The following is a 12,480-nucleotide window of genomic DNA, read 5'->3' as shown; positions in this document are numbered from 1 at the left end:
CTCTAGGCCACAAGGCATGCACATTTTTACATTCATTTGTCATAAAACAAAAAATACATTTTGCCCTTTGAAAATACCAAATGCCAGCTTTTAAACAAAATAATTTTCTGTCACATTTTTCCCTTTCTTTTAACCTTTCCATCACCACCACCACCCCCTTCCTTTTACCCCAGACGAATCTCCTCCCTCTGTTAATGACTTTCCTCCATTTCAAGTACTAGTAAGAACTTTGCAGAATTTTTTGTTTTGGACCATTGCCAAACTGGCCACAGTTAATGATTTGACAAAGTAGTTTGAATTAATCAGAATTCTTGACAGTCCTCTTTCTAATTTTTCTTCAAGATAGGCTTCAGAATGTACAAATAATACCTTTTTACTCAAGTTAGAAAAAGGAATGTGTGCTGTCAGCTGGGTTAGACCAAGTCTACAGGTCCAAGTGTGCCAAAACCCATCCTTTGCATATCATTTACTTTAAATTAGTCTTCTTACCTTTACTTAAAGAAATGTAATATGCAATAATATCTTGGAATTTCATCCATTATTACATACAGAACAAATTAATTTGTTATTTTTTCTGTACTTCTTTTTTGAAAACATTTTTTTTCACTTGCTAAAGTTGCTATTATTGGAAATGTGTTCAATAGCTTGCTTTCATAGTCACTGGATCAAGGGTCTATATCCAGTTCCCCATAAAGTATGCAAAGGTCATGCCTTCCCCATCTCTGGAGAGACAGTTATTGTATATGGTGAGTGACTCCTCCTCCCAAGCCCTGGTCAGTCTTTAGTTCAGTCCTGTGTTACTCTCCTGTGCAGATTTTTTTTTTAATTTAATGTGTATGGGGGTTTTTGTTCTAGATTTTCTGTGATGGAACTATGAAAAAAACAACAGTGTTTTCTATACCAAAACTGTAGAAAATCTTGAAATTTGCTTTTGCTTGTCAGTATCTGAAAGAACTAAGCAGGATAAAAACTTCATTAAAAGTTATGCAGGGAAGATAGGAATATCTGTGTTTTCTCTCAAAACATGAAATATATTTATGAAGAAAAAGTCAAGCATTCAAGTTCCTAAATGCTTGGAGGTTTAAATTTTAGTGAGGAAGATGTAGATAATACAAATATGAAGCTAAACCACCCTCTATGAGACTCAGTAGAGAGTCTTTTATTAGTAAGTTTGCCTTATTTACAAGACTCATCTATGTGGTCAATAAAAATATTGAACAGAACTGGCCCCAGCACAGACCCCTGGGGGACACCACTGGTGACTGGCCCCAGCTGGATGCAGCACTGCTCGCCACCACTCTCTGGGCTGGCCATCCAGTTCCTAACCCAGCACAGAGTGCTCCTGTCCCAGCCCTGGGCTGCAGCTTTTCCAGGAATGTTCTGTGGGAGAGAGCCTCAAAGCCTTGCTGAAGTTCAAATGGACAACATCCACACCTTTTCCTGCATCCACCAGGTGGGTCACCTGGTCATAAAAGGAGACCAGGATGGTCAAACACAACCTACCCCTGCTAAACCCCTGCTGGCTGGGTATGTGACCCTGGCCATCCTGTAAGTGTTCTGTGATGCCACTCAATATAAACTGTTCCATTACCTTACCAGGTATTGAGGTCAGGAAACTGGCCTATAATAACCAGGATCCCCCTTCCCACCCTTTTTGTGAACAGGCATCACATGGCCAGCTTCCAGTCATCTGGAACTTCACCAGTGAGCCAGGACTGTTGGTAAATGATGGGCAGTGGCTTCACAAGCTCATCTGCCAGTTCCCTCATCACCCTGGGGTGGATCCCATGTAGTTCCATAGATTTATGAACATCCAAGCAGCTCAGCAGTTCTCTGACTGCCTCCTTCTGTATAACAGGGAGACCATTCTGCTCCCTGGCACCATCCACCAACCCAAGAGGACAGTTGTCCTGGGGACAAGCCATCTTCCCACTAAAGGCTGAGGCAAGGAAGGCATTAAGCACTTCCACCTTCTTCTCATCTGCAGTTACTAAATTCCCTTCTGCATCCATTAAGGTCGGTCTTACCCTTCCTTTTGCTGTTAATATGTTTGTAGAAACATATTAACATTTTTATTTTCCTTTACAAAAGTTGCCAAATTACATACGAACAGAGCCTTGGCTTCTCTAATTTTTTCCTACATAGAAAAGAAAGAAGGAAAGATAGACTTACTGAGGCTCAACCAGCAACAGGCCAAGGATGTGATTAAGGCTTTGGAGCATCTTTATGAGGAGAGGCCGAGAGAGACGAATGCTCAATGTCTCATCAGTGTGTATATGTACCTTAAGAGAGAGCAAAAAGTAAATTAGGCCAATGGTATTTGGTGGAAAGACAAGAGGCAATGGACACAAATTGAAATATAGGAAATTTCATTTAAACATAAAAACCTGCCGTTTTACTGTGATGATAATCAAACACTGAAGCAAGTTGATCAGAGAGGCTGTGAAGTTTCCATCCTTAGAGATACTCAGCTCCCAGCTTGAGACGGCCCTTAGCAACTGGCTCTAGGTTGCTAGAGCTCAATGACCAACCATTGAGCAAAGGAGTGGGACTAGACAAACTCCTGATGTTCTTTTCAACTTCAGCCTGTTACTGTTACATTGGCTAGAAATTACTGAATTTTTCCTTATTACAATTTAAGAGTCATTACAGTGAAAATTTAATAGACACAAGAGCAACTGAGAATGGGTAATGAAAATCAGGTTTTTAACTCCTTAGCTGCTCTGTCTTCTATACCAGCTAGCAATGCAGTTGTAATGCTACTACCATTATTATTCTTAAGATTATTGTTGTTATTATTGCTTTGAGTATCCTCTTGATTGCTACTGAGATTGTATAGCTCCACTTTAGTCTCACCAACCTCCTAGAGCAAATGCTGTTTATTTTGGGATAACAATAGCATTCCATTGTGTGTATCTGATACTTGATATGAAAAGACATGGCATTGAGTACTGAAACCCATGCATATAGGAATAACATGGTGGGTGTTTTCCCAAAGGGATCTTAGAGGAAAAGATCTTTCACAGCACTGTGTTTTGAAGTTTCAGCTTACAAACTTGTTTGTGCTTGGCAAGTATCTTTGGCTGAATTTGTGTTATTACCTTGCAAGTGGCACAATGCCACTCCAGCAGATGGGCATCAAGGTAGGTGTGCCAGAGAAACACTACATGCGTTGAGTTGGAGTGTTAGGGCCTGGATACCTCTCCAGGTATGACTGCCCATAAATATGGGCATCCTGGCTGAAGGTAGCATATAATTGCAATTTCAGCAGAGTATGGCTTTATACTTTTGATGTTCTCAAAATACTTCTGATGTTACTTAAGAATACAACTTTCTTTGTTTGTCTATTTTCTTGGCAAATAAGGGCTGTGATTAGCAAGGGTACATGGGTGAGAGAGAATATATTACAGCCATCCCTTCTTCCAATATTCCCTTGGGAAGCATACAGAGATGCACATAAGTACGGCCGCAGCCAGGGTGAATTTTCTTATTTAATATAATAGCTCAACTGAGTGTAGAAGGCAGATTCATGACCTTTCATGCAGCGGAAGTGTGCATATACTGCAATTTCTTCTGAATAAAATTGCTAATGTTTCAAGGTGCTAGAAGAGTCTTTACTTCTCCCTTGCAATTTTATTGACATTTTTCTCCTAGTTTTCATTTGTGCTATAGTCTAAATTTTACACTAAATCATTTAAGTTTGCTCTGGAGAGGCTGCAATGCTGCTCCCAGGCACACTGCCATGATTGAATCCACAAGTGAACACTTTGTATGTTCTTAAAAACCTTATATCCTAGTACAGAATGTGAAACAGAGCTCTCAGCCAGTGCACTGCAGTTAAATGCATTTGCCTGGGGGTATGAAATCAAAATAGAATAGATATTTGTATTAGGATGCAACTATGGATAAAATCAGGAAATAGATACAGTTCTCTGCTTTGAAACATAACAGATACATTTTTTCCAGTAGTTTTGTGTGGTCATGGGTAGGGAATATGTACATGCAGAAAATTTAATGTTTCTTCAAATTATATGCTCAGGTTCCAGAACCAACTAATGTGCTGGATCTTGACAAAATTTATTGGATATTAGTTTGTAACACATAAGTATCCACTAAGCAGAAAACTGGTGACAGAAGTGAGTTAGTGCACTAAAACACCCTTTAAAGTTGCCCCATGAGCACTGGTATCTCTTAACAATCACAACAGCATATGGGCCAGCAAATGCATTCCAGGTATCACAGATATCTCAATCAATCATTCATTCTCATCAACTCACAAAAATATCATAAGGCAATTCAGATGTGAAAGGACCTTAGGAACACTGTAGTCCAAGCCCCAGCTCAGGCAAGGTAAGCTTTATGATCAGGTTGCTCAGCATGTTTGACCAATTCATCATGTTGGGCTAAATTTGAAAGTTTTTACTCATTCTTAGGCAAACTACTGACATAAGGGATTGAGAAATTGTCCAGTTTCTTAGTTGCCATTTTTGTGGCACATTTTTATTTACGTTTGTCTTTGGTTTAAAGCCTCTGGTTACATTAAATAGTTCTAAATGCACACAAAAAGCCTGGAGAACAAGTATAAACTCAAGAAGTACCAAATAACATTTAAAATCTGTGACTAGCTTTGTTCTGTTAAATACCTGGTGGACAAACACAGACTCAATATCACCATTTCTTTGGAACTAATGCCTCATCAAATCATAATTTCATCATTTGAAAGTATGAGAAGTACAGGAGGTGATGACCAATCATACACAAAGTAGAGGGACAGGAAAGATGCTTTAGGAAGACTTGAATAGGTTCAGAGAATTCAGCATTAATTTTACTGAGATGAGGAAAGGAGGAAGGTTGTGAGGAAACCTTCTGAAAACACCAGAAAATATTTTCTTATGGCTGATGAAAAGAAGAAAGCAAAAGCAGTATCACTGTGGATTTACATAAAGCACATAGCCATAAAGATAGCTAAGAGAACAAATTGCAAAGAAAGATGTTAGAGGGAAAGTCCAAGCTGAGAAAGACATTCAGAACGGAAAGCGTGATAAAACTAAGCCATATTCAGAACTTGTTAAACACTGAGTATATGATCAGTGCTGAGTATAAAGGGCTGGACCTATGGACCCTCACATTGCAGGAGTCCATGTGCTAGAGTTCCATATGTGAATGGAACAGGCAATTAACTCCTGGAGAATGACTAGAATACACCCAAGGAGAAGTTGTCTGTAAACATTAAGTCATTAACATGGCTCAATAATAATGTCTGAAAAATCCCAATGACAGGACAATTTGTGAAAAATAACTTCACATATCTTGTTTGCCTCCACTCATTTGAAAGCTGACTTATTTTGTGATTGCTATGAAGAATTTGAAATCAGATTGCTCAGATGTAATTTCCAAACTGTGCTTTCTTACAGAAACAAATAGCATCTTTTAGGGCAAATGCAGTTTGCCTGAATTTTGACTGCTCTGTCATGACAGCATTCCATCAGTTATTAGCTTAAAATCAGTGAGGTACCAACAGATGCTTAGTAAAAGTTGACGAGGTACATGGCTTCTGCTGGATATAAATTCTCCCTATCAGTGCAGATAACAGTGAGCTGAGAAACAAAAACAGCTGTATGTGATGATTTTCTTGATAGCTACAAAGTAATAAACCATTTTTTCCCCAGAAAATTCACTAAAAAACCATGGCACTCCAAAAAATTAGAGGCTTTACATTTCTGGCATCCTGACAAGTCATGTTACCATCCAGGGTACGCAGCAACCCAGCTACAGATCAAAAGGAAATTAGAATGCAGGGGTTTTTTTGGTGTTTTTTTTTTGTTTTTTTTTTTTTTTTAATTCTCTACTTTCCTCTGAGACATCAGAATCTGATACTTTGTTGAGATATTTGTAGTTACCAGCAACAGAGAATAGTTCTTGAGTGGCTCCATTCCTTTCCCTGTGAAAACTCACAAGATAATGATGAGTCATTGCTCCCTTGAAGAGAGAAGATACCACAGGGACCCATGTTATTCCCCTTGTTCAGCATGTGAGAAAAAAACTCTAGATGTTTAGAGATGAGACATGGTTTGCAATATATTCACCTGAGAAATCACTTCTCTTCTTGTGTCAAACTGCCAGCTTTGGATCAGAGGCGGTGTTGGAGCTCGTTGAATATGAAAGAATGGCTTAGCCAGCAGGGTTTTCTCTGTAAGAGGAATTTGGCTTGGGAATTATGTCTGCCAGGTCCATCAAATCCCCATTGCCTTTGGGAAGAGAAACGGTTTCTGAAATGAAGAGGCTTCATTGTTTGCTCTGGAGGGATTTCTTACCTCTTTTCTACTCTCCGAAGAATCTTTATATACATATTTGGAGAAATTTCATCAGGGAACTAAGATCTTTATGTGAGCATAAGGCTATATTGCATGAAATATTTTTTTAAATCAACTGTTTAATTTCAAAAGTTAAAGGACTGATTTTGGTGCACAATATTAAATATTGGCCCGATTCTAATAATGTGAATTGTGCAGATGTTGGTGACCAAACATAATGACAATTCAGTTTTGTTTCTGGGATCACTGGTACACATAGTAACTTGGCTCTCTGAACTTACAATGGACACAACTTTTCTAAAATATATATTTGGAGTCCTCAGATAAACAGAGAATGGTTCCAGACTCACAGCACCAGAAATAACAGCAACTTACTCACTATGCAGACTGAAAAAATTACCCATTCCTCCTCAAGGAAGGAAAGTGGGAAATAGGCCTATTTTGTGGGGTTATTTTGTGACTTTTGTAAAAACAGATTTGTAGGTTGTTACAAGTGATATGGTTTCACACATTCTTTTCTGCTTCAGAGCCCCTTTCAGAAGAGTGGTACTCTCTGCTCTTAGAGCAACACTGGGGTCCTTCACTAGACCCAGTGTTTGCAGTCAGACAGGTGTTATCTCCACAATCAAGAGTGTATATTAGATAACTTGAAATCTTACAGCCAGTCCCAGAAAAAAAAACTCCCTTCTATTGCACACTCCAAACTTCCAAGGGGGCTTGGGGAGAAAGATGTTCATATTGTACACCAGGTCACAGCACTGCTGTGCTGTACTGCTTCTCAAGGTTTACTTCAGGGGCAGTTCTGCTTTTTCAATAATAGGCTGTGGCACAGGCCCCAGCAAAGCAGGAAATACAGTTGGGTTTTTAATTACCATCTGAGTTATTGTTTATTTTTGTGGATGCTACTTATTTGTATACAAGATTTGTGAGGGAAGGAAAATTATTCATTTCTTGTTGAAAATGAACTCCAAAATGCTCAAATGTCAATATTATTTCTTTGCTTGTGCTTATTTTCATGTTCCAGTTTCCCTTTGCATTGCGGTGTAAGCAATGACATTAAACTCTTGCTCATGGACTAGTTCTTAAAATAGAACTATCCTAAAATACAAAAAAAGAGAAGTTTTCCTTTCCCTTGAGTGAACAGGAGAGGGATATTCTGGTGATATACCCTCTCTCTGTGCTAAAGTATAAACCTTTACATTCTGCATAGAATCTAATGAGAAGTTCCAATCTTTACCTTAGTGTTAGCAGGAAACGGAATTATTATCCTTAACATAACCATTCTTTCAAAAAAATGAAGAGTGAAAGTTACAATGTTTTTTTCTGCATGAGGAGATTATAGAACTTTTTGAAATTAGAAGAGCAGTACTTTAGAAGTAAAAAATTAAACAAGACTCTTTTATTCTTTTTGCAAAATTTCTACTTCTCTATAGCAATGTGCAAAATAACAGCAAAAAGCCAAGCAAACAAACTTACCAACAGTAAGAGTCATTCTTAAGGTCACAAACCCAACTAAAATCACAAACAATTTATGTCTTCAAAGAAAATACCCCATCAAGTACACTAAGCTACTTGTATATAACGCCAGAGGATTTTAATGTCTAGAAGGAAATGGAATTCCTATACTCCCGTATTATGGACCTAGTCTCTGTTGGGTCTACATAATTTGAGTTTCATTACCCAATTTACATTTACTATCACTTCAAAATTCTATAATGGAAGACTGATCTGACAGTATTTGGGCCTCTTTTCCCTCATCTTTGGTTACATGAATTCATAATTCTGTGATTTGCACCCTTCATTTGGAGTGTTTCAGTCTGTTACCTATCTGAGAACAGCAGCTTAAATGAAAGAGGAAAACTAATTAATTAACATAAAGACATACAAATCTTCAGACACATCTATTTACAAAAAAACCTATAGTTTTTGTGAGCCTACTAAAGCCGGAGATTCTGCATCAGACAGCAACAGTTGTCATAGAACTTATTATTTTCTAAAACATATCATGCTAATCTCACCAGTTACAAGTGCATCACTAGGTACTGCTTTAGATGTGAGTAACTAGCCAGACACAAGGTCATGTAAGTTATTTCAATTAGGAGAGGAATCTGGCAAGGGAAGCACACATCTCTGACGTGAAGATGTTTATATATAAGGGAGCAGAAAATCTTGCCCCTTGTTAGAAGTGAAGTAGCACACAGTTAGAATGAAGTGAGAGTGCACAGAGAGGCAATGTTACACACAGCAGGACAAAGCAAATGTGCACTCTGGCTTATCTCACACAAACTTTTTCGTGTACCCGTGGCCTCAGTGGCACCTTGAAGCCAATGGTATCCTTCACAAGTTAAAGTCAGGTACTTGAATTACATGCTGTAGTAACATGAATAAAAGGCTCATTTAGACTGCAGTGCCATGGCTATGAGAGTGCAGTAAACAAAAGCTTTCACATCTTTGCTGTGTAACAACAGACTTACAGTTTGAAAATTAGAATTTGAGAGTATTTCTTTCCTCCTTTAGAAATATTGAAAGAAAAGAAAAAACTGAATTTTTAATGTGAATCCTTTATATTCTACTTTCATGCTACTCCTCGAGAGTTTTATGTTTCTCAAGAAAGGCCTCAGAGAAATGAAGAAAACTGTATTCTCACGAACTGCTTTAATGTGATTTTTCTTTCATAGAGCTTTTGATGAGCTTAAAATACAAATTTCTGGCTATATTTATCAAAACACATTAAAAATTACATTTCAGTTATAAACAAGGTTTTGTCTTTTGAGTGTTCCACTTCAGAGAATGCTTGCATGGGATCAGGCCTCCTCTGTCATGCATGATGCCACCAGCCACGCTGCTTCACTGACATGCTGTGCATTCCAGTCAGATCCCATCACAGAAGACAAACTGGGAGTCTCAAACATCAGTACAGAACGCTGGACTTCCTAACTGACAGTACATAGTTGAGGCAAGGAAGAAATTTAAAAAAAAGTCTTTTGTCAGCCTCTGTAGGAAAAAACCCCCAAATTTACATTGCAGCATTTTAAAGTAAAATTTGGCATCACTACCCACAGGTCCCTCTTTACAGAAACTGTACTATTGTTCAAAAACCTCACACTAGTAAAAAAAATTGCAACTCACCTATCCTGGACTGTAATTTCAGAAAAAATCTGACAGTGGAAACCCCAACAACCTATCAGCAGCATGGAATGTCTGACGGGCTATTAAGTTTGACTGACTCTGGTGGGTTGCTGCTCTGAATATAGTTGCTATGGAAGGAATGTTTAGTGCTGTCTGTCTTCTGAAGGGGTCATGATTTTGAAACATCTCAAATAGCACTGATGGCTTAATGTCTGCAAATAGTACTACATTTAGCATTTTCTAAGCACAGTGAATATTGTTGTTCATGATTTATTATTCAGAAATTACATTAAAATATTTTTATGAAAAGAATTAGGGAATCTGCTTAAATATTCATTAAAATAAACAATACATAACAAATTTATTTTACAATGTAACAGGTAATAAGAAAATAATGAAAGACACACTTAGAGCTTTAACAAATAGAATTTCAGTACATGAAAGACATATTTTGAATGAGACAAACTTATTGTTCTCCAAAGTAACAACAATATTTTCAATTACTGTCCACCTGAACATCATTTCTCTGCACTATTTTTCCTCTCTCAAACAAAAAAAAAAAAAAAAGCCTCCAGAGCAGGAGCTTTCCATTTCAGTCGTCTTCAAGTTTCTTAACACAGTATTTGGCTCTAACAAAGATAAAACATAAGCAATGGTTTAAAAACTAAGCCAGATTTAAGCATTCTGTCCCCATTATGATCTTCTCTACCAACTATTTATATACTTCAATCCCTTAATTAGCATCTTGCTAGTTCTCAAATTACAGGCTCCAAGAGAGGACTGGTATGGGATGGATGTTCCCCAAGCTTCAGGGATACCTTAATCCTATGCAAAAATGTAGCATGACAGAGAGCCAAAGGTGGTGGAAAACACCACTGGAAACAGGATTGATGACTACATGATGCTGCTTTATTCTGGCTGGACATAGCTGTTTAGAATATGTTCTCCAAGCCAGTGCTAGGAGGCCAGACTGCACACTTGCAAAGAGCATTTGAATTTATGAAATTCTTTGCTATCTGAATGAAAAGATTGAGTGCTGCTCCCCATTTTTTTGAATGACAAGGCATGGCTCGTCCAGGAGATACTAATATCTGGCTGGCACCATGCAAAATTCAACTGAACTGAATATTTTATAATATCCCTCACGCTTTATACCAGTTAGTCCCCAAAATTATGGCTGTTATTTTTGCTTGCAGCCTTCTGTTAGCTACAAAAAGGAGTTTCGCTACACAAAGAGCCAGTCAAGATATTTTTATGCTTCCTAAACAATAAACAAGACCAGGTCTTTTAAAACTGTCAGTTTAATACCAAGGTAGACAAAGAATTAACTTTTTGCAATGAAAAAACTTTTGATTTTACAATTAGTACTAGTAAATGAGCCAAAAAAGGTTACATTTCTACTACAGAGATTTCTCAGGCTGGGATATGAAGCATCATACATAAACAATTTGATCAGCATAGCCCTGTCAAGTGTTTCTGGTTCTCTCAAAATTCATCCCTTTGTGTCTTAATCTGCAGTAAAAAGGGCAGTCTGTCCTGCTGGCACACTTACTTTTCATGATTTTTAAAAAGAATTTGTTCACAGCTGACTTGACGTTTGTATTCCACATGCCAGCAATGTCTTCACTAAGCGTGTGAGTAGAGTAACAATACATATACAATGCAGAATGTCACTTAGTAATATATCATGGTGTAAAAGAAGATTAATGACATCATCCAGGTAAGGGACAGGATTTGCCTAATATGAGAAATGCAATCATTTAAAAACACAGAAAGAAGAAGAGTGATGATGGAATCTGGGCAGGGGGCATGTAAAGGACAAGAAGCCCATTGCAGATGTCCCTATTTAGGAATATGTGGCACTGATTTGGACTCCTAACTCTACAGGAGAAAAACAGTAGCAGAAAACTGGTGACTAGGCAGACACATGCTACAGAAGATGACTGATGTCTTTCTATTCTTCATTAAACACAATTTAGGAGTTTCTTGCATTTTACTGATCACATCATAAACAAATTAGAAGTAATATTGTAATAACAGATGGTTTGCCCTACAGTAAGGCTGTGCTTACAATGTTTAGTTTATTTTTATTACCAAAGAGCCTAGGAGTGTTTGTTGCAGAGCAGGATTGTGCATGGGGTTTCCTTTCTATAGCATGGGACAGGGTAATAGTATATTTTAAAAATATGTCAAGTAAAACCTGCAAGCTGAGAGCATTGGGGGACTTTTTCACAACACAGAACCAAAGAGGCCAATATCCAAACAGAGGAAAGTATCCAAGTACCAAGGAAGTGGAAAAGTTTAGATTAGCAAGGGAAAAAGAAAGAAGCAAAGAATGATCTGGATATGGATGCAATCAGGAGTACGGGTTAGATCAGCACTGCCATAATTTCGACTGTTTCTCTCCATGCTTATTGTTAAATAAATTGTGATTCATGCTTCTCAACCACTATCAAACAAGAGCAAACTGCATATGCTTAAATTCAAAATGTTTCTTGTACAATGCCACCGAATCCATCAGCATGCATGCAAAAATGAACTATACCTGGCCAAACAGAGCAACTCAATGAGTGTCACATAAATTTAGAAAATGGAACACCACCATAACACCCAGCCTGGAACATACTTTCAAACATCAATGTATACTTGCAAATAAGACCCCTCCAAAACTAAAGTAAATAGTAATTTCTCGCTAAAAAGCTGCTGAGTTAAATATTTTATTAAAAATGGGGGGCAGGGAAATAAACTAAACTAATGTCAGAACTTTAAATAGATTTCCTAGCATCCTAAAAAGACATCCATACCCTCCACTTTACTATCATGGCCTGCATCAGGAGGGCCATTTCCTTATGAAGTTCAGTTACTATTTACAATATGACACCAGCTGAAATGTAAAAGCATGATCAAAGCACAATAAAGTCCAATGAAATCCATTTGTATACAGCTATTCAGTCTTCAACTGAAGAATTTTCTCTTTCCCTCTCTCATCCACATACATTTTGCCTTCCACTGCTCCTAGAATAAGTACATTTTCCAG

At 37.7% G+C, this 12,480-nt stretch overlaps 1 long non-coding RNA gene across 1 annotated transcript in view; it reads right to left on the bottom strand.

The window, feature by feature from the left end:
- Positions 1 to 2,172: 2,172 nt before the first annotated feature.
- LOC141730382 (uncharacterized) overlaps positions 2,173 to 12,480 on the bottom strand; it is a 248,645-nt gene continuing 238,337 nt past the window's right edge. The window contains exon 4 of the long non-coding RNA XR_012581833.1: positions 2,173 to 2,282. This is a non-coding gene — a long non-coding RNA (uncharacterized LOC141730382). The remainder of the gene's footprint in view (positions 2,283 to 12,480) is intronic.

Source organism: Zonotrichia albicollis, chromosome 10 (assembly GCF_047830755.1).
Source record: "Zonotrichia albicollis isolate bZonAlb1 chromosome 10, bZonAlb1.hap1, whole genome shotgun sequence".
Taxonomy (NCBI): Eukaryota; Metazoa; Chordata; class Aves; order Passeriformes; family Passerellidae; genus Zonotrichia; species Zonotrichia albicollis.
This window is presented reverse-complemented; position numbering and strand designations above follow the sequence as displayed.